The sequence below is a fragment of the Apodemus sylvaticus genome, chromosome 9, assembly GCF_947179515.1.
Source record: "Apodemus sylvaticus chromosome 9, mApoSyl1.1, whole genome shotgun sequence".
Taxonomy (NCBI): Eukaryota; Metazoa; Chordata; class Mammalia; order Rodentia; family Muridae; genus Apodemus; species Apodemus sylvaticus.
In genome coordinates this window covers 62410508-62433302 of record NC_067480.1, presented here as the reverse complement: position 1 = coordinate 62433302, position 22795 = coordinate 62410508, and the positions used below count along the sequence as shown (strand labels likewise).

Genomic DNA, 22795 nt, shown 5'->3' with positions numbered 1-22795 from the left:
TCTTCCTTTCCAATTTGTATCCCTTTGACCTCCTTATGTTGTCGAATTGCCCGAGCTAGTACAAATTAAACACTTTTTAGAACACAATGAAAATGAAAACACAACATACCCAAATCTATGGGACACAATGAAAGCAGTGCTAAGAGGAAAACTCATAGCCCTGAGTGCCTCCAAAAAGAAAATGGAGAGAGCATACATTACCAGCTTAATGACACACCTGAAAGCCCTGGAACAAAAAGAAGCTATTTCACCCAGGAGGAGTAGAAGGCAGGAAATCATCAAACTCAGGGCCGAAATCAATCAATTAGAAACAAAGAGAACCATACAAAGAATCAACAAAACCAGGAATTGGTTCTTTGAGAAAATCAACAAGATAGATAAACCCCTAGCCAGACTGACCAAAGGGCACAGAGAAAGTATCCAAATTAACAAACTTAGAAATGAAAAGGGAGATATAACAACGGAAACTGAGGAAATCCAAAAAATCATCAGATCCTACTACAAGAGACTGTACTCAACACAACTGGAGAATCTGGAGGAAATGGACAATTTCCTTGACAGATACCAAATACCAAAATTAAATCATGACCAACTAGACCATCTAAACAGTCCCATAATGCCTAAAGAAATAGAAGGAGTCATAGGAAGTCTTCCAACCAAAAAAAGCACAGGACCAGATGGTTTCAGTGCAGAATTCTATCAGACCTTCAAAGAAGAGTTAACACCAATACTCTTCAAACTATTCCACAAAATAGAAACAGAATGAACACTACCCAATTCCTTCTACAAAGCCACAATTACGCTGATACCAAAGCCACACAAAGATCCAACAAAGAAAGAGAACTTCAGACCAATTTCCCTTATGAACATCGATGCAAAAATACTCAATAAAATTCTTCCCAACCGAATCCAAGAACACATCAAAACGATTCACCATGATCAAGTAGGCTTTATCCTGGGAATGAAGGGTTTGTTCAATATACGGAAATCCATCAATGCAATCCACTACATAAACAAACTCAAAGAACAAAACCACATGGCTATTTCATTGGATGCTGAAAAAGCATTTGACAAAATTCAGCATCCTTTCATGCTTAAAGTCCTGGAGAGAACAGGAATTCAAGGTCCATACCTAAACATAGTAAAAGCAATATACAACAAACCGGTAGCCAGCATCAAACTAATTGGAGAGAAACTTGAAGCAATCCCACTGAAATCTGGGACCAGATAAGGCTGCCCCCTTTCTCCTTATCTTTTCAATATTGTACTTGAGCTAACAAGTTTATTAAAGAGATAACAACATGAGTTAACCATATGAACAGTCTTTAAGATGAGCCTTTGTGGATCAGAAGGAATAGGATTGAAGGTTGGATCATATCGTAGAATATTTATTATTAAAGAAATCTATAAGAATGCAGATGTTAGGACAGTGACACAGCAAGAGGAGGAAATATGAAGCATTTAATGGAAACAGTGTTTAGGTAAGGAGATAACTGTCTAGCTGTCAATGTAGTCAGAAGTCTGAGGAATAAAGTATAACTTAGCAGTTATATTATTAAAGAATGACAGATTCAAATAGCCAGCAGTTCTTTGTGGTCTCTGGTCTCCATAGCGGCTTTGGCTGTCAGTCTGGCTTTCAAGCACAGAAGATGCATGGCTTTTTATCTATGGAATGGATACCCATGACTTGAGAAATGGCTTACCTTTGTTTAGCTAAGTCATTTGACTCAAGGTATCTGGTCTTGTGTACTGCACTCTTTCAGGCAGCATCCAGGGGTTGTGTCCATATCTTTCTTCTGAGACCTCCTAGGAGAAGCTGTCAGGCCTTTGGGAATTCTGTCTGTCTTAAATCTAATAACAAACTTCTGACAAGATTGAGTGCAAGATAGGAGGGCAATAGTAAAGAGAGAATAGGAATGGGAATTTTAAGTAGCTTTGACGGGTTGCATAGGTAGAGGAAAGTATATTGCTTTGGTAAGCATGTTAGGATCAGAGTAAGGAATCTGGCAGCAATAAATTAAATTGGGGTGACAGAAAATGAGTTTGTCTAGGCAGACTTAGGCTCGTTAACATCAACTTGAGCATGCAGGCTATAGAAACAAACAAGTTAAGGATGTGGGAAAACGGAATAGGTGAGATTTAGGACCTTTATCATTTACCAGACTGTTAATTTTAAAAATATACGGTCGAAGACAATTAGCGCCCACTGGGTGAGGGAGGGGTACCAGCTAGATAGAATCCCAGCATTCTGGAAGACTATTAGCAGTGTGTTACAGCCAAGGCTAGAAATTCAGGTCGTCACAAGAAAATCTAGGTGGCAAACGGCTAAGGAAGAACCCAACCTGGTTCCAGGATTTCCGTCGGTGAGAGGAAGAGGGAATGTGGGTTCCTTCTGAGTGTTTGGAGTGGGGGCACCCAAAGGAGGGTCTAAATGTCCTAAGCAGGAGTGTTATCTGGAATGCCAGTCGTGCATGGGCTAGGCATGAGAGGAAACCCTTTGTTCCAAAGAGGTTGGCCAGACTTCATTTGAAAACTAAGGGTTATTTATTATTATGGTTAAAGTTTATTTAAATGTGCCATTGGGTAGAAGGAAGAACCTGACAGGTAGCACATACATTGTGGAAGCCAGTGTGATTGGCTGTCATGTTGAGCATTCTGAACCACCCTGGCTGCGGAGCCCAATCCCCCAATCCTGCTTCTCCTGCCTATGGGTGGCTGCAAGACCCGCCATGGCCCGCTGTTTGAACAGCAGCAGCAGCCAAAGAGGAAGGGGGAGAGGGGGTCTGAGAGTGGTGGCAGGGAGATCGTACAGTGAAGGGGATGGAGGACAGGGTTGTGAGAGAAGCAGCAGGGCTGTGAGAGAATCAGATACTAAAAGTAGTGGAGCATCTCAGCAGCCAGTGTGGAGCTGAGCTGAGCATGGGCATGGGCTATGGCCAGGCTGTGGCAGGCAACAGCTCCCCAGAAATCTGCGCTGTAGCCAGCGGAGAGGGACGACATGGTGGTGGGGGGTGGGGTGCAGCAACTGGAATGGGGTGCAGGTTTGCTGCAGTTCAGAGAGCTGTGGGCTCTGAGAGTGATGGCATTGGGACCACATGACACCACTTCGCATGGATGGAATACAGGTTGCTGTGGTTCTGAGAGCCTGGAGAGAGCCACGCTGTAGCTACAACAGAACCTGTGGTGGCAGGGATGGCAGCGTCTGTCAGCAAGAAAAGTTGTAGCAGGGAAAGGTTAGTGATTGCACAGGCGCAAGGCGGGACTTCCTGCCAGCAGTGGAAGTCAGAAGTCAAGTAGCCTGCATATAGTCCAAGCATATTTAAACTACCATACCTTCTTAATCTATTTGAAAATGCTTAATTTAGAATCACATATTTTACAGAGATATTTTAGGAAAAATTTTGTCATTACATTATTGTTTTTTTTATTTGTTTAGATTTGTAAAGTTTATAAACCACAACAATTTTTTTCAACTTAAAAACATTTATTTGATTTTATTTTATGTATGTTTTATTTTATGCATGAGGATTTGTCTGGCTGAATGTCTATACAATGTATGATTTCAAGGGATTTACAGAGGTGTAAAGAAGGTCTTAGTCTTATAGCACTGGAGTAGATGATACAAAGAGATGACACAATACTTTGCACCATATAGGTGTAAAGAATTGACCCTGAGTATTCTACAACATCAGCAAGTACTCTTAACCACATAAGTATCTCTTCAGTTGTGTAAGGCTCAGACCTAAAAGACAGACTGCTTTAACATTTTCTCTGCCAATGGTTCTGGGTTTCATGGTGAAAGAGGGGATGAAAAGATTTTAAGACCCAGAGACAGTAAATGAGTAAAAGGAAACTGTTTGCAGGACACATGCCTAACAAGTGAACGTTAAGACAGAATACATGATACCTGAGGAAGGTCAAGACAGATTCACAACATGAAGGCCCAAAGTCCTACTGCTGGCTGAGTAGAAATTAGTATTTGATCCTGTTGTTGGGTGTGGTTCATTTTTTTTTAGTGATGTTAGTGTTTGGTCTGTACTCCACCAGGACATGTCCCACAGTCAGAAATATATGGCTAACACAAACTTGACTTGGTTGTTTTCAGGAAAGAAATTAATAATTTCTTTATTAATTGAATAATAAATGGGTAATGAAATGGGGCAGAGAGAATAAATATGGCAGTGTTGACAGAATAGAAGAGAATAATTATATTATATTATAATTACACTATATTATTCTATATATCAAAATAGGTTTAAATATCTATATTATATTAAATTCACAAAGAATTAATAAAATAACTTCAAATAAGTAATCTGTAATGACCTTTGTACTCACTATATGTAAACTGCATTCTTACTCTTTTGTCATAGTTATTTTTAACACAATCTCAACTAATATATATGTAATTGGTTAAAAAATAAAAACTGTTTAATCTGTGTTCATGTACATTGTCATGGGTTGACATGACTGCCTATCTATAAAACATACCTATAGACAGATAAAAAAAATCTCAAGCTATGAATGAGTAGTGAGTAGTGTCTTTTTCAGAGAAATAGACTATAGTCACACATTTGCTAAACAAACTTTTTGAATCTAATTTTAAAGACTACATCTTACACCCTGAACCATGTAATGAGTCCTCCATTACTGAAACAGTCAAAAGAATTTAGACTTATCTGAGTACTTATTGGCTTGAGTTTAGCTCTTATACACTACTGAAATAAAGAGAGGAGAAACAATGTGAAAGATCAATATTAGTAACACTGATAATGCATACAATTGATAAAAAATTAGACTCAGCTATAAAACATAGAAGTCCATTTCGATAGTCCTTTAAAATAGGTTTTAAATATTTTGTAAGTCACACATTGATTTGGGCAAAATTATAGCAAGCTAAACTGTACTGCATAATTTTATATATAAGCATTCAATCATTAATGAATATAATTAGTAATAACAAGTGTTTTGTTACACACCTGCTTATTACGAATGCCTTGAAATTGTCAAATTTTAGCTGGGAAGAACAGATGATAGGAATGAAATTTAACATATGACAATGCTAGGGGAACTTATGTTTGTAGTTTTCAGTTTTTTGGTTTTTTGTTTGTTTAGGTTGGTTGCTTGGATGTTTTTTCCGTAAACTTGAGGAGCAAGCATAACATCTCACTACCAGTGGAAGAAAAATGTCATATTCAGTTTTTTTTTTTCCTTTTTGTACATGACCAGAGTTTCATTTTCCTTCTGGTTAGATTTGGCTTACTTGGGATCTTATTCAGAAGTAGTACTACGTTGGCTCTAGACAAATGATAAAAAGAGAAGGACTTTGTCTCCCAAATCAGTTTGATGTGCAGCTCCTCTCACATCCTTCTAAACCAAGTACATGTCTGGAGATAAGGGCAATTTAATCATGAGAAACAGGCACATACAGAGATCTTTTAAAACCATTTCTAATATCATATTTATTTCTTTATCACAAAATGGCAAATGAAACTTTCCATAAAACAGAAACACCTTATTTATGGTTTATATCATAAAAGTCTATCCACAAAGGGATTTACAAATATCAGCCTATGTCATCAACTAATGCGCACATTCAATATTCTTTCTGTGGCTAATCTGAAATCTTTGGAATTTTTTAAATCTTTAAAAGGAATACTTTAAAAGAGATTTCTATTCTGCCACTTTATTAACTGAAGATGAATGAAATGAAAGAGAATCATAGGCTGAAAGAGACTAGAGGAGAATTGGATTTCTGAAGATTATGGAAGTTAAGTTATATTAATAAATGGAAAAGAAAATAATCTGGGGTTATACTCTGATGACAGTACTCCATGCAAAGATAATAAGTTGGAAATGTAAACTGAATTATTATTTACTTTAATGTTAATCAAACATCAAAAGTTAAAAGAGACTGAGATACAGAATACATTTAACATAATACTCATGTAACATTGCCTTAACTGTACATACTTCAGATCTAAATCATCTTCAAATGGTATAAAATTTAGAGAGTTTCTCTAGGTTTTGATTAAAGCTATAAAAGTATAGGTTCATTCAAACTTCTATCCATGAAGTAGAGCTGTATTACATATTAGATAACTTTATTACATATCATATTTTTCAGTATAAAATATGACATGTACAGAGAGTTAAAATGTATATTTAGAGAAATGAAATTTAGAAGAATATAGTAAGAGTGAAAAATGTGCTTTTTTTTTCCTTTCATATATCTCAATTTATGAGGAATCCATCAAGAAGTACATTAAAAAACAAAGTATTATGGAGCTCTGGAGAGTTCCTATTGAAATTAAGCAAAAATAACTCAGTGTTACTTGACTTCATTTTATTGGCTATTTTTGAAAGGAATAATGCTAATGTGTATAAAACCTGTGCTTGTGTGTCCTTTAAAACCAGGCTCAGTTTCACTAACACTAGCCTTTGCCCACTAATCAAAGCCTCCTGCCCAGTGCTCTCATAGCAATAGAATAAAAAGAGAACAAATAATACTAACTTCAGTTCACCTATTTTCTGGTTCTTGGTCATATTTATTAGGATACCTATGATTTGTCTCCAACATTGTGCATTTGTAGAAAATCTAAATGAGTAGTTTAGACTTGGCTAAATAATTCACTTAGATAATATTATCTATTTCTTCTTTGAGGATTTCATATTCTTTTACATTGATCATATACATTGAATTCTACCTCCTCCCAATTCCTTCTTGTGCCTCCATTTCTCTCTCAACTTGTTCTACTTTTGTTTTTAATGCTTACATCCCTCTGAGCCCAATTAGTGTTGTCCTTTTGCATAGTAACACTCACATGTATAACACATCCCTCTCTTAGCAACCAACAGTTTTCAGTTGCTCTTCTACAAAGGGTGGGACATCTAGCAATTCATGTCCATTCATTTTGGGACAAATATAAAATTATTTCATGGATGTAGATCAAAAGTTAAACTCATTTTATGTTATCAGCCAAGAGGCAATGTTCTGAAATTACAATTTGAAGCTATTTTTCAGTTTTCAATGACTGTCTCTCTAGCTGAAACAAACAACTCTCTCTGAAGTAACCAAAAAGTATTTAGACTTGAGTGGCAGTGATTTATTTTAAAAAATTCCATGTCATTGAAATAAGCAGTAATAAAAGTCAATTCACAAACTCATAGGACCTGAAAATATATATTGTGTCAGTTATATCATCTCCATGACCACTGTTTGAATTATGTGTTTAACTTTTTTTATTCTGGTGAAACTTAATGTGTCTCACCTGAAGATTTAACTTTCTGATTTCTAAATGTCTATCATTTTAAGTAATACAATCAGGGGAAAATTCAGCATGGTTGCACAAACATGAGACAGGGGTTTTACTACAAGTTCAATATCAACATGGGCCACCCAATAAATGTCAGACCAGTAGTGACTCTGTTTTATGAAAAACAACAATTAATGATGAAAAAGAAAAACAACTTACATGAAATGTGCAGAGATGCTTTTAGAATTACAGACTCTACTAATAGATTTAAACAAGTAGTCAGGTACAAATGATTTTTAACAATATCATGTTTTTATTCATTGTATAATTTATGTTTTGTTAAAAAATATTATATATTTTTCTGTAGTTTGAAGGATAAATAATTCATTGTTCTCCATTAGGGTAAAACAGATAAACATGGTTAAAGTTTGAAGATTCCTGCTCAAGCTCCTTTAGAAAAGTAATTTCATTGCTATCATACATAATACTAGCAGAAAAAAATATTCTGTAACTATATCTCTAATATTTTTTCCTAAATGCAAATGACTAGTTTTTAATAAAAAAATCAGCACTAACACTAACTTCTGGATGTTTTCTGGATACCTTCAACATCTTGATTTCCTCACTGTTCAGTTTCAAATCTCAAATTTCAAATCTCACTAGATTCCTCTTCAGATATAAATTTAAGTAATAATAAAATGGACTATAAATATATTTTAAAGAAAGAGAAATATTACCTTTTCCGTTTCAATTTAGAATAACTCAAAAGGAAATGAAATATATTTTACAGAACTGGTGATAAAAAGGAATATATCACATATTTTCTAGTCTGTTGGTTTTATTCATTTGCAGCTTTCCCCTAAACTACATTCAAGTAACTTTCAGAATATAACATATTTGACTATTTAAGAATACCTTTAAGATTAATCAGTTGTGTGTACGTGAAAGAATACAAAGATCTGCTGCCTATGTCATATATACATATAAATACATATATTCAAATTTAGTATTAATTATTAGTATTAATTTAGTAGTAATTAGTTATTACCAACAGGATAGTCATCTCTAATGATGCACTATGTGTGTTAAATAATTTTGATTACAAAAGAAAATTTTATGAAATTAATATATTACAATTTCCTAATCATCTTCAAGACCACACCACTAAATTTATTTTTGTTTAGTGTTTATAAGAGTTTGTGTCTTTATTGGAGTTTGTGTACTATAATATACATACAGAAATCAGAAAACAATTTTCAGGAAAAAAATTTTGTCAACCAAGTGAATCTTAGGAAATAAACAGAAGTCATTTGGCTTAATGACAGGTGCCTTTAACTATCCGAAGTTCTCACTGTCCTCCTCCCCCATTCAATACTTAATGAAAGTATAAAGAAAATTAATATATTTAATTGATATTCTCTTTTTCCATAAGTATTTTAGTATAGACTTTAAAATTGGAAAATAATTAATATTTAGAAATTTTCATAGATTATTCTATCCTCTGACTCCCTTGCCCCTTTTAGCATATTATTTTGAGAATAGATGTCTATTAGAGTGCCTTTGATATGTAATAGAAAACAAATATAAAATTTATAATGCATTTTGTCACATATACATGCATTTAACAACTAATAAGAAAAGTGACCATGAAGCCCGAAAAAGAACAAGCAGGGTTATTTGTATGTATGGAGGGGAGAGAGTGAATGAGGAAGTGATATAATTATATATAATCTCAAAAGTAAAAGAAGTAATGATAAAAAACTGAAATTCATATTGAAACCATATATGTTGACTTGATTGAAGTTATCAAATATATTTCTGAACATATATTAATAATAATAATAATAATAATAAAATCATTAAGCTGTCCTAATGAATAAAATATGCTGACCATTTTATTTTCGTAAGGAGATAATAATTCATATTTTGATATAATATACTATACTATATAAGCTTAACAGAAAAATATATAGTCAATTTTCTGAAAAATTTTATACTAGAGCATCTGAGAAAAATGTACAAATAACAGTGAAATATGAAAAACATGTTCCAAATAGTAGCTGGATGCCATTAATTTAATTTTTACCTTAGCATATAAGATAAGGGGGGTTCTTATGACATTTTTTCACATGTGAGACAATTAACCTATAATTTAAAAATTATAAGTCTTGATTACCTTAGAAAAAGAAAGAAAGAATTACAATAAACAAAGAGACAGTTGAAGAAATGGCTCAGCAGTTAAGTGCATTTGTTCTCTTGCAGCACACTGCTGTCTATTCCTAGCTTCCAGCATCCTGCTCACATTTATCTGTAATTACATATCTAGTACATTCAATATCCTCTTCTGGCTTCTACAGATACTACACTGATATAATACCCAAAAACTTACTCCTATAAGCACATAAACCTATATGTTAAAATAAAATAGAAATAAATATTAAGAAGCTGCTAACCTTATAAAAGAGGCTGCAGAAGGAGACAAACTTGAAGAATCAATATATACCTTTCAAAGCTACACATCATTTATACATATCCTCAATAATGCTTCAACATTTAATAAGCCAGTATTGAAGGAAGAGATCTTATAACCCATTTATAACTCAAGCACCTGTCAATGATATCAACAGGTGTAGGTAAAGCCTTGAGAACATGAATGGTTGAGGGATTTAATCCATATTCAATATGCAAGAACACCTCAAAATATAGATACAACTATCCACATTAAAATTCAAGGAAAGTCATTTTTACAATCAATCAAAACATCATTTAGAATTACCAAGTATATATACAGTAATTTCACATTTTATAACAAGGTATCTGATAAGAAAACTTAAGGAAGGAAACCCTGTTTTTCCTTCAGATTTTGAGGGTTCAGAGCTAATTTAGCAGTGATTGATTACTGTGTCCACCATCGAGAAGAAGAAAACTGAAATCTTTTCTGGCTGATAGCCTGTGAAAATGTACTGTCTGTATTCAGGACAATGTATCCTTCCTCACATAAACCTCTCTGGAAACACTCTTACAGGTGTGCCCCACCAAGGAAACTCTAAAGTTGACAAACACTTTCAACAAATTGGCTGGATATGAGATTAACAAAAAAAAAAAAAAAAAAAAAAATTGTAGCCTTCCTATATACAAATAACAATTGAACTTTGAAACAAACTGAAGGAATAAATCCTTCACAATAGCCTCAAAAAATATAAAATATATTGGATTAACTCTAATCAAGCAAGTGAAAGACTTGTATGATAAAAACTTCAGGACTTTGAAGAAAGAAATCAAAAAAGATATCAGAAGATGGAAAGGTATTCCATGGTATGGTTAGCAGTAAAATTTACCATCCTGTCAAAAGCAAACTATTGATTCAACATAATTCCCATAAAGATTCCACTGGAAATCCTTATTTTCCCTGAAAGCAATATTCTCAAGTAATGTAGAAAACAAAAACACCCAGGATAACTAAATATAATCCTGAACAATAAAACAATAATCAAAAAAAATAAATAAAAACCTGATACAAGTATCACCATTCCTGATTTCAAATTGTCATAAAGAGCTAAAGTAATAAGGTCCACAAAGTATTGGCATTAAAAAAATATATGGGGCAATGGAAATAAACTGAAGTTACAACATAAATGTAGTTACCTGGTGCACCCAGAGGCAAGCTGGGAGGACACAGCTTGCTCTGGTGGGTCTGGCCCGACAGAGGCTAGCTGAGAAGAGACAGCTTGCACTGGTGAGTCCAGCATTGACAGCAAGACCAACTAACACCAGTGAGAACTAGATGGCAAAAGGCAAATGCAGGAACATCACTAACAGAAATCAAGGCAATATGGCAGCATCTGAACCCAATTCTCCTTTGACAGCATGTCCTAGATACCCCATCACACCAGAAAAACAACATTTGGATTTAAAATCACCGGTCATGATGCTGGTACAGGAACACATGAAGGACATACTTAAAGAAATTCAGGAGAAAATGGATCAAAAGTTCGAAGCCCTTACAAGGGAAACACAAAAATCATTGAAAGAAATTCAGGAGAATACAAAAGCCAATAAGGACGAAATGCAAAATTCACTTAAAGAAATACAGGAGAACTTTGGTCACCAGACTGAGGTCATGAAAGAGGAAACACAAAAATCTCTTAAAGAGTTACAGGAAAACACAAACAAGCAAGTGAAGGAGCTAAGCAAAGCCATCCAGAATCTAAAATCAGAAGTAGAAACAACTAATATAATTGGTCACAAGACAGACCTCAACAAATATAAGAAGATCAAAATAATCCCATGCCTTCTTTCAGATCACTATGGAGTAAAAGTGGTCTTCAATAGCAAAATAAAACAACAGAAAATCCAAATACACATGGAAACTGAACAATATTCTACTCAATGATACCTTGGTCAAGGAAGAAATAAAGAAAGAAATTAAAGACTTTTTAAAATTTAATGAAAATGAAGATACATCATATCCAAATCTATGGGACACAATGAAAGCAGTGCTAAGAGGAAAACTCATAGCCCTGAGTGCCTCCAAAAAAAAAAAATGGAGAGAGCATACACTAACAGTTTAATGACACACCTGAAAGCCCTGGAACAAAAAGAAGCTATTTCACCCAGGAGGAGTAGACGCGTGAAATCATCAAACTCAGGGCTGAAGTCAATCAAGTAGAAACAAAGAGAACGATACAAAAAATCAACAAAACCAGGAGCTGGTTCTTTGAGAAAGTCAACAAGATAGATAAACCCTTAGCCAGACTAACCAAAGGACAAAGAGACAGTATACAGATTAACAAACTTAGAAATGAAAAGGGAGATATAACAACAGAAACTGAGGAAATTCAAAAAATCATTAGATCCTACTGCAAAAGCCTATACTTAACACAACTGGAGAATCTGGAGGAAATGGACAGTTTACTAGACAGATATCACACACCAAAACTAAATCAGGATCAAATAGATCATCTAAACAGTCCCATAACACCTGAAGAAATAAAAAGGGTCATAGAAAATCTCCCAACCAAAAAAAGCACGGGACCAGATGGCTCAGTGCAGAATTCTATCAGACCTTCATAGATGACCTAACACCAATACTCTTCAAACTATTCCACAAAATAGAAACAGAAGGAACTCTACCCAACTTGTTCTATAAAGCCACAATTACGCTGATACCAAAACCACACAAAGATCCAACAAAGAAAGAGAACTTCAGGCCAATTTCCCTTATGAATACTGATGCAAAAATACTTAATAAAATTCTTGCCAACCGAATCCAAGAACACATCAAAATGATCATCCACCATGATCAAGTAGGCTTCATCCCAGGGATGCAGGGATGGTTCAATATAAGGAAATCCAACAATGCAATCCACTACATAACCAAACTCAAAGACAAAAAACATATGATCATCTCATTAGATGCAGAAAAAGCATCTGACAAAGTTCAGCATCTTTTCATGCTAAAAGTCTTGGAAAGAACAGGAATTCTAGGCCCATAGCTAAACCTCATTAAAGCAATATACAGCACACCGGTAGCCAATATCAAACTAAATGGAGAGAAACTTGAAGCAATCCCACTGAAATCAGGGACTAGACAAGGCTGTCCTCTCTCTCCATATCTCTTCAATATAGTACTTGAAGTTCTAGCTAGAGCAATTAGACAACATAAGGAGGTCAAGGGGATACAAATTGGAAAGGAAGAAGTCAAATTATCACTATTTGAAGATCACATCGTAATCTAATAAAGTGACCCGAAAACCTCCACCAGAGAACTCCTACAGCTGATAAACAACTTCGGCAAAGGGCCTGGTTATAAAATCAACTCAAGCAAATCAGTTGCCTTCCTATACTCAAAGGATAAGCAGGCTGAGAAAGAAGTTAGGGAAATGACACCCTTCACAATAGCCACAAACAATATAAAGTATCTTGCTGTGACTCTAACGAAACATGTGAATGATCGATACAACAAGAACTTCAGGTCTCTGAAGAAGGAAATCGAAGAAGAACTCAGAAAATGGAAAAATCTTCCATGCTCATGGATTGGCAGGATTAATATAGCTAAAATGTCCATCTTGCAAAAAGCAATCTACAGATTCAACATAATCCCCATCAAAATCCCAACTCCGTTCTTCACAGAGTTAGAAAAAGCAATTCTCAAATTCATCTGGAATAACAAAAAACCCAGGATAGCTAAAACTATTCTCAACAACAAATGAAATTCTGGGGGAATCAGTATCCCTGACTTCAAGCAATACAACAAAGCAAAAGTGTTAAAAACTGCATGGTATGGGTGAGCCAGTGAGACACGGATATGGGGTCCTGTCATTCACTTGCACTTCGAACCTTTTAAACTATGAGCTAAATACACCATTTTTCTTTATAAGTACCTAGATTCAGGAAATTCTTTGTAGCAATGAAAAGTTTTCCACACATGGTCATAGCGCTATGTGAGTGGCTACACAGAAGAGTAGTGGCCTCTATATCATAAACAGTTACTGACCAACAATTCCATCTAGTAGTAAATATTAAACCAACCATGAAATGCTATAAACAGTTATTACTATTATGAACCCATATCAACTGTGGTCGCCTTCACTGAGTCTGAATAAGACCGGCACAGTCCCTCCCTGAAGAGCTGTTGGTTGTCAATGCACAGCAGGCAATGATGAGTTATTCTCTTCAGTTGTTTCTGGATCCCGATGGGCTCCAGAGGACAGTTCCAAACCCACAGTCATGGAGATGACCCTGGTTAAACTCAGTGGGCCACAGAGGAAAAGAAAAACCATGACCATGGAAAGGATCATTTAGGGAGAAGGGGAAATTGTGGGGGTGAGTGTAAAGGGTAAATGGGTGAATGAAGTAATCATGTATAAAACTGTCAAATAAAAATGTAATTAATAAAAATAAACCTGCATGGTATTGGCACAGTAACAGACAAGTGGACCAAAGGATTGAATTAAAGACCCAGAAATGAATCCACACACCTATGGTCACTTGATCTTCAACAAAGGAGCTGAAAATATCCAGTGGAAAAAAGATAGCCTTTTCAACAAATGGTGCCGGTTCAATTGGAGGTCAGTATGCAGGAGAATGCAAATTGATCCATTCTTATCTCCATATACTAAACTCCACTCCAAATGGGTCAAGGACCTCCATGTAAAACCAGACACACTGAAACTAATAGAAAAGAAACTGGGGAAGACCCTTGAGGACATCGGTACAGGGAGAAAGTTTCTGAACAGAACACCAATAGCTTATGCTCTAAGAGCAAGAATTGACAAATGGGACCTCATAAGGTTACAGAGTTTCTGTAAGGCAAAGGGCACCATCAAGAGGACAGATTGGCAACCAACAAATTGGAAAAAGATCTTCACCAATCCTACATCAGATAGAGGGCTAATATCCAATATATATAAAGAACTCAAGAAGTTACACTCCAGAAAACCAAACAACCCTATTAAAAAATGGGGTACAGAGTTAAACAAAGAATTCTCACCTGAAGAACTTCGGATGGCGGAGAAGCATCTTAAAAAATGCTCAACTTCATTAGTCATTAGGGAAATGCAAATCAAAACAACACTAAGATTTCATCTTACACCAGTCAGAATGGCTAAGATTAAAAATTCAGGAGACAGCAGGTGTTGGAGAGGGTGTGGAGAAAGAGGAACACTCCTCCACTGCTGGTGGGGTTGCAAATTGGTACAACCACTCTGGAAATCAGTCTGGCGGTTCCTCCGAAAACTGGGCACCTCACTTCCAGAAGATCCTGCTATACCACTCCTGGGCATATACCCAGAGGATTCCCCACCATGTAATAAGGATACATGCTCTACTATGTTCATAGCAGCCCTATTTATAATTGCCAGATGCTGGAAAGAACCCAGGTATCCCTCAACAGAAGAGTGGATGCAAAAAATGTGGTATATCTACACAATGGAGTACTATTCAGCCATTAGAAACAATGAATTCATGAAATTCTTAGGCAAATGGATGGAGCTAGAGAACATCATACTAAGTGAGGTAACCCAGACTCAAAAGGTGAATCATGGTATGCACTCACTAATAAGTGGTTATTAACCTAGAAAACTGGAATACCCAAAACATAATCCACACATCAAATGAGATACAAGAAGAAAGGAGGAGTGGCCCCTGGTTCTGGAAAGACTCAGTGAAACAGTATTCGGCAAAACCAGAACGGGGAACTGGGAAGGGGTGGGAGGGAGGACAGGGGAAGAGAAGGGGGCTTATGGGACTTTCGGGGAGTGGAGGGGCTAGAAAAGGGGAAATCATTTGAAATGTAAATAAATTATATCGAATAAAAAAAAAAGAATTGACAAATGGGACCTCATAAAATTACAAAGTTTCTGTAAGGCAAAGGACACTTTTAAAAGGACAAAACAGCAACCATCAAATTGGGAAAGGATATTCATCAACCCAACATCTGATAGAGGGCTAATATCCAATATATACAAAGAACTCAAGGAGTTAGACCCCAGGGAACCAAATAACCCTATTAAAAATGGGGTACAGATGTAAACAAAGAATTTTCACCTGAAGAAATTCAGATGGCTGAGAGGCACCTTAAGAAGTGCTCCACATCATTAGTCATTAGGGAAATGCAAATCCAAATAACCCTGAGATTTCACCTTACACCAGTCTGAATGGCTAAGGTCAAAAACTCAGGAGACAGCAGGTGTTGGCGAGGATGTGGAGAAAGAGGAACACTCCTGCCCTACTGGTGGGGCTGTAAGATGGTACAACCACTTTGGAAATCAGTCTGGCGGATCCTCAGAAAACAGGACATGACACTTCCAGAGGACCCTGCTATACCTCTTCTGGGCATATACCCAAAGGATTCCCTGCCATGCAATAAAGACACATGCTCCATTATGTTCATAGCAGCCTTATTTATAATAGCCAGAAGCTGGAAAGAACCCAGATGTCCCTCAAAGAAGGAATGGATACAGAAAATGTGGTATATTTACACAATGGAATACTACTCAGCAATTAGAAACAATGAATTAACAAAATTTTTAGGCAAATGGTTTGATCTGGAAAATATCATCCTAAGTGTGGTAACCCAATCACAAAAGAATACACATGGAATGCAATCTCTGATAAGTGGATATTAATTAGCCCAGAAGCTCTGAGTACCCAAGGCACAAATCACATAACAAATGATTCCCATCAAGAAGTATTGAGAGGGTCCTGATCACGGAAAGGATTGATCTAGAGTTGGAGGGGAATATAACGACAGAGAAAAAGGAGGGAGATGATTGGAGAATGGGTGGAGAGAAGAAGGTTTATAGGACATATGGGAAGTGCGGATCTGGGAAAGGGGAAATCATTTGGAATGTAAACAAAGAATACAGAAATTAAAAATATTAAAAAAATTGTAGTTACCTATTTACCTTAAGACCAAGCTATATCACTCTTAGACGTATACCTTTTTCTATTCTACCCCATAGTCACTTGCTCAACTCTGTTTATTGTGACTTTATCCATAACAGACAGAGACTACATTCACCCCACTTATCTCACAATCTGCTAATGGATAAAGAATATATGATACATTTATACAATGAAGTATTACTCTGCTGTTTAAAAAGGATGTCATTGACAATGGAGCTAAAACCATTCAGTAGAAAAAAGACAACATTTTCAATAAATGCTGCTGGTTCAAATGGTGGTCAGTATGTAGAAGAATGAAAATACATCAATTCTTATCTTCTTTTACAAATATTTTATCTCTTTTCTTTTATGTGAAGATCAAGGACCTCTACATAAAACTAGATACACTAAAACTAATAGAAAAGAAAGTTGGGAAGGCCTTCAAGCACACAGGCACAGGAGAAAATTTCCTGAACAGAACACCAATGGGTTATGCTCTAAGATCAAGAATTGACAGGTGGAACCTCATAAAATTTCAAAATTCCTTTAAGCATAGGACACTGTCAATAGAACAAAACAACAATCAACAACTTGATAAAAATATCTTTACCAATCCTACATCCACTGGAGGACTAATTTTGAATATATACAAAGAACTCAAGAAGTTAGATTCCAGAGAAGCAAATAATCCTATTAAAACTGGGTAACAGTGGTTCGGGGGCGGCGGCGGCGGCAGCAGCAGTGCAGCAGTGGCTCGTCCAGCTGAAGGGCCATCAGCAGTGGAACCAAAGCGACACAGGGTCCAGTTAGGCCCTGTGCCCATGACCACTGACCTTCGCTGACCAGCCGGGCGGCAAGCAGCTGCGGTTCTGCGGAGCCTTTCGCTGCACGGAAGCCACTTCAGAACTCGGCTTCCCGCCAGTCAGGAGAGACTCACCTCCATCTTGATTCTGGGCTCCAGAGATCGGACAGACTGAGGTACACAAACATAATACGAGGCCAACACCGCAGGGGTCTGAGCCCGATGGGCGTTTGCCTGCACCCAGGCCCTGGGCTGTTCGGGTAGCCATCGGGGTGCCAACCCAGCCAGGAGGTTTTTTTGCCCTGGCCTGCGCATGCGCCGCCATTTTGCCTACAGGACCCAGAGTGCTTGGGAGGGCAGAGACGGCTAACAAGCGTAGCCTGAGGCTAACAAAACGGGGGTCTAGGCCCCAAAAGGCACAGGACTGACCCCAAGAACTGGGCGGCTTGGTGGGCCATCTGTGTGTCAACCCGCCCAGGAGATTGTTAGCACAGCAGACTCTCCCGGTGCTTTCGGGAGCGCGGACTCGCACGCTGGCCATCTGGGTCACCTGGTGGACCCAATTAACAGTCATAGCCCTAGGGGAACTTTGTTCGGACCTTGGCCTCCCAGGCTTTTGCCTGGACTCAGGGACTGGGCGACCAGGCTAACCTTGTGCGCGCCAGCCTGGTTGGGGAATCTGCTGCCCAGCGGAGTGAGCAGAACACAGGGGAGGTCACAGCAGCCTACAACTTCGGCGGTCCCTGGGGGTGCACACCAGCTCTATCTGGTCCACAGACACAATCTGGGGCAAGGCCTCAGGCAGAAGCCCTCAGCTCAACTCTCTCTGCTTCAGATCAGCCTGGGCAGCCGCATCACATCTCCAAGTCCCTCAAGAGGCTAGTGGGGGCTTCCGGGCGGCCAGCTGGGAGAAGTCGGTGTGCTCCGGGAAATCCTGCGGCCCCAGCGGGAGCATTCAGGTGCCTGCTTCGGGATCTGAACAGCCTGGACAGCAGCACCCTGTCTACAGGCAGTGCAGGGTGTAAGCTGTGCACCAGAGGCCAACGGGGAAGGGGCAGCTTGCACTAGTGAGTCCAGCACTGATAAGACCAAGTAACACCAGTGAGAGCTAGATGGCAAAAGGCAAACGCAGGAACGTCACTAACAGAAATCAAGGCAATATGGCAACATCTGAACCCAATTCTCCTCTACCAGCATGTCCTGGATACCCCATCACACCAGTAAAACAAGATTTGGATTTAAAATCACTGGTCATGATGCTGGTACAGGAACACATGAAGGACATACTTAAAGAAATTCAGGAGAAAATGGATCAAAAGTTAGAAGCCCTTGCAAGGGAAACACAAAAATCATTGAAAGAAATCCAGGAGAATACAAAAGCCAACAAGGACGAAATGCAAAAAACAGTTAAAGAAATACAGGAGAACTTTGGTCAACAGGCTGAGGTCATGAAAGACGAAACACAAAAATCTCTTAAAGAAATACAGGAGAACTTTGGTCAACAGGCTGAGGTCAAGAAAGAGGAAACACAAAAATCTCATAAAGAATTACAGGAAAGCACAAACAAGCAAGTGAAGGAGCTAAGCAAAACCATCCAGGATCTAAAATCAGAAGTAGAAACAACTAAGAAAACTCAAAGGGAGATAACTTTGGAGATAGAAAGCCTTGGGAAGAAATCAGGGGACAGAGATGCAAATATCAACAACAGAATACAAGAAATAGAAGAAAGAATCTCAGATGCTGAAGATTCCATAGAAACCATGGACTCAACAGTTAAAGAAAATGCAAAATGCAAAAAGCTTGTAACCCAAAATATCCAGGAAATCCAGGACACAATGAGAAGACCAAACCTAAGGATTATAGGCATAAATGAGAGTGAAGATTTACAACTTAAAGGGCCAGCAAATATCTTCAATAAAATTATGGAAGAAAACTTCCCTAACCTAAAGAGAGAGATGCCCATGAATATACAAGAAGCCTACAGAACTACAAACAGACTGGACCAGAACAGAAATACTTCCCGTCACATAATAATCAAAACACCAAATGTTCTAAACAAAGAAAGAATATTAAAGGCAGTAAGAGAAAAAGGCCAAGTAACATATAAAGGAAGACCTATCTGAATCACAGCAGACTTTTCACCTGAGACTATGAAGGCTAGAAGGTCCTGGGCAGATCTCATGCAGACTCTAAGAGAACACAAATGCCAACCAAAACTACTATATCCAGCAAAACTCTCAATCACCATAGATGGAGAAACTAAGATATTTAACGACAAAACCAAGTTTACCCAATATCTATCCACAAACCCAGCTCTAAAAAGGATAATAGGAGGACAACACCAATACAAGGAGGGAAACTTCACCCTGGAAAAAGCAAGATAGTAACCTTTCATCAAACCCAAAAGAAGTTAAGCAATCAAATTTTGAAAATAACGTCAAAAATGATAGGAAGTAACAATCACTATTCCTTAATATCTCTTAACATCAATGGACTTAATGCCCCAATAAAAAGACACAGACGAACTGACTGGATACGTAAACAGGACCCTACATTTTGCTGCTTACAGGAAACACACCTCAGGGTCAAAGACAAACACTACCTTAGAGTAAAAGGCTGGAAGACAATTTTACAAGCAAATGGTCTCAGGAAACAAGCTGGAGTAGCCATTTTAATATCAGATAAAATTGACTTTCAACCCAAAGTCATCAAAAGAGACTCTGAGGGACACTTCTTGCTGGTCAAAGGAAAAATACAACAAGAAGAACTCTCAATCCTGAACATCTATGCCCCAAATGCAAGGGCACCCTCTTTCATAAAAGAAACTTTATTAAAACTCAAAGCACACATTGCACCTAACACAATAATTGTGGGTGACTTCAACACTGCACTTTCCTCAATGGACCGATCAGGAAAACAGAAACTTAACAAGGACACAATGAAACTAATTGAAGCTTTGGACCAATTAGATTTAACAGATATATATAGAACATTCTATCCTAAAACAAAAGAATATACCTTTTTTTCAGCACCTCATGGTACCTTCTCCAAAATCGACCATATAGTTGGTCACAAGACAGACTTCAAGAAATATAAGAAGATCGAAATAATCCCATGCCTCCTATCTGATCACTATGGAGTAAAAGTGGTCTTCAATAGCAACAGAAACAATAGAAAACCCACATACACATGGAAATTGAACAATACTCTACTCAATGATACCTTGGTCAAGGAAGAAATAAAGAAAGAAATTAAAGACTTTTTAGAACACAATGAAAATGAAAACACAACATACCCAAATCTATGGGACATAATGAAAGCAGTGCTAAGAAGAAAACTCATAGCCCTGAGTGCCTCCAAAAAGAAAACCGAGAGAGCATACATTAGCAGCTTAATGACACACCTGAAAGCCCTAGAACAAAAAGAAGCTATTTCACCCAGGAGGAGTAGAAGGCAGGAAATCATCAAACTCAGGGCCGAAATCAATCAAGTAGAAACAAAAAGAACCATATAAAAAATCAACAAAACCAGGAGCTGGTTCTTTGAGAAAATCAACAAGATAGATAAACCCTTAGCCAGACTGACCAAAGGGCACAGAGAAAGTTTCCAAATTAACAAACTTAGAAATGAAAAGGGAGATATAACAACGGAAACTGAGGAAATCCAAAAAATCATCAGATCCTACTACAAGAACCTGTACTCAACACAACTGGAAAATCTGGAGGAAATGGACAATTTCCTTGACAGATACCAAATACCAAAATTAAATCAGGACCAACTAGACCATCTAAACAGTCCCATAAAGCCTAAAGAAATAGAAGGAGTCATAGGAAGTCTTCCAACCAAAAAAAGCACAGGACCAGATGGTTTCAGTGCAGAATTCTACCAGACCTTCAAAGAAGAGTTAACACCAATACTCTTCAAACTATTCCACAAAATAGAAACAGAAGGAACACTACCCAATTCCTTCTACGAAGCCACAATTACGCTGATACCAAAGCCACACATAGATCCAACAAAGAAAGAGAACTTCAGACCAATTTCCCTTATGAACATCGATGCAAAAATACTCAATAAAATTCTTGCCAACCGAATCCAAGAACACATCAAAACGATCATCCACCATGATCAAGTAGGCTTTATCCCGGGAATGCAGGGTTGGTTCAATATACGGAAATCCATCAATACAATCCACTACATAAACAAACTCAAAGAACAAAACCACATGGTCATTTCATTGGATGCCGAAAAAGCATTTGACAAAATTCAGCATCCTTTCATGCTTAAAGTCTTGGAGAGAACAGGATTTCAAGGCCCATACCTAAACATAGTAAAAGCAATATACAGCAAACCGGTAACCAGCATCAAACTAAATGGAGAGAAACTTGAAGCAATCCCACTGAAATCAGGGAACAGACAAGGCTGCCCCCTTTCTCCTTATCTTTTCAATATTGTGCTTGAGGTACTAGCTCGGGCAATTCGACAACATAAGGAGGTCAAAGGGATACAAATTGGAAAGGAGGAAGTCAAACTATCATTATTTGCAGACGACATGATAGTCTACCTTAGTGACCCAAAAAATTCCACTAGAGAGCTCCTATAGCTGATAAACAACTTCAGCAAAGTGGCAGGTTATAAAATCAACTCAAGCAAATCAGTGGCCTTCCTATACTCAAAGGATAAGCAGGCTGAGAAAGAAATTAGGGAAATGACCCCCTTCACAATAGCCACAAACAGTATAAAGTATCTTGGGGTGACTCTTACCAAACATGTGAAAGATCTGTATGACAAGAACTTCAAGACTCTGAAGAAGGAAATGGAAGAAGACCTCAAAAAATGGGAAAACCTCCCATGCTCATGGATCGGTAGAATCAATATAGTTAAAATGGCCATTTTGCCAAAAGCAATATACAGATTCAATGCAATACCCATCAAAATCCCAACTCAATTCTTCACAGAGTTAGAAAGAGCAATTATCAAATTCATCTGGAACAACAAAAAACCCAGGATAGCTAAAACTATTCTCAGCAACAAAAGAAAATCTCGGGGAATCAGTATCCCTGACCTCAAGCAATACTACAGAGCAATAGTGTTAAAAACTGCATGGTATTGGTACAGTGACAGGCAGGAGGATCAATGGAACAGGATTGAAGATCCAGAAATGAACCCACACACCTATGGCCACTTGATCCTCAACAAAGAGCCTGAAAACATCCAATGGAAAAAAGATAGCCTTTTTAACAAATGGTGCTGGTTCAACTGGAGGTCAGCATGCAGAAGAATGGGAATTGGTCCATCCTTGTCTCCTTGTACTAAGCTCAACTCCAAATGGATCAAGGACCTCCACATA

The 22795-nt window shown here is 37.5% G+C and overlaps 1 pseudogene; it reads right to left on the bottom strand.

The window, feature by feature from the left end:
* Positions 1-2871: 2871 nt before the first annotated feature.
* The window catches only part of LOC127691910 (ADP/ATP translocase 2-like), a 130259-nt pseudogene continuing 110335 nt past the window's right edge, over positions 2872-22795 (bottom strand).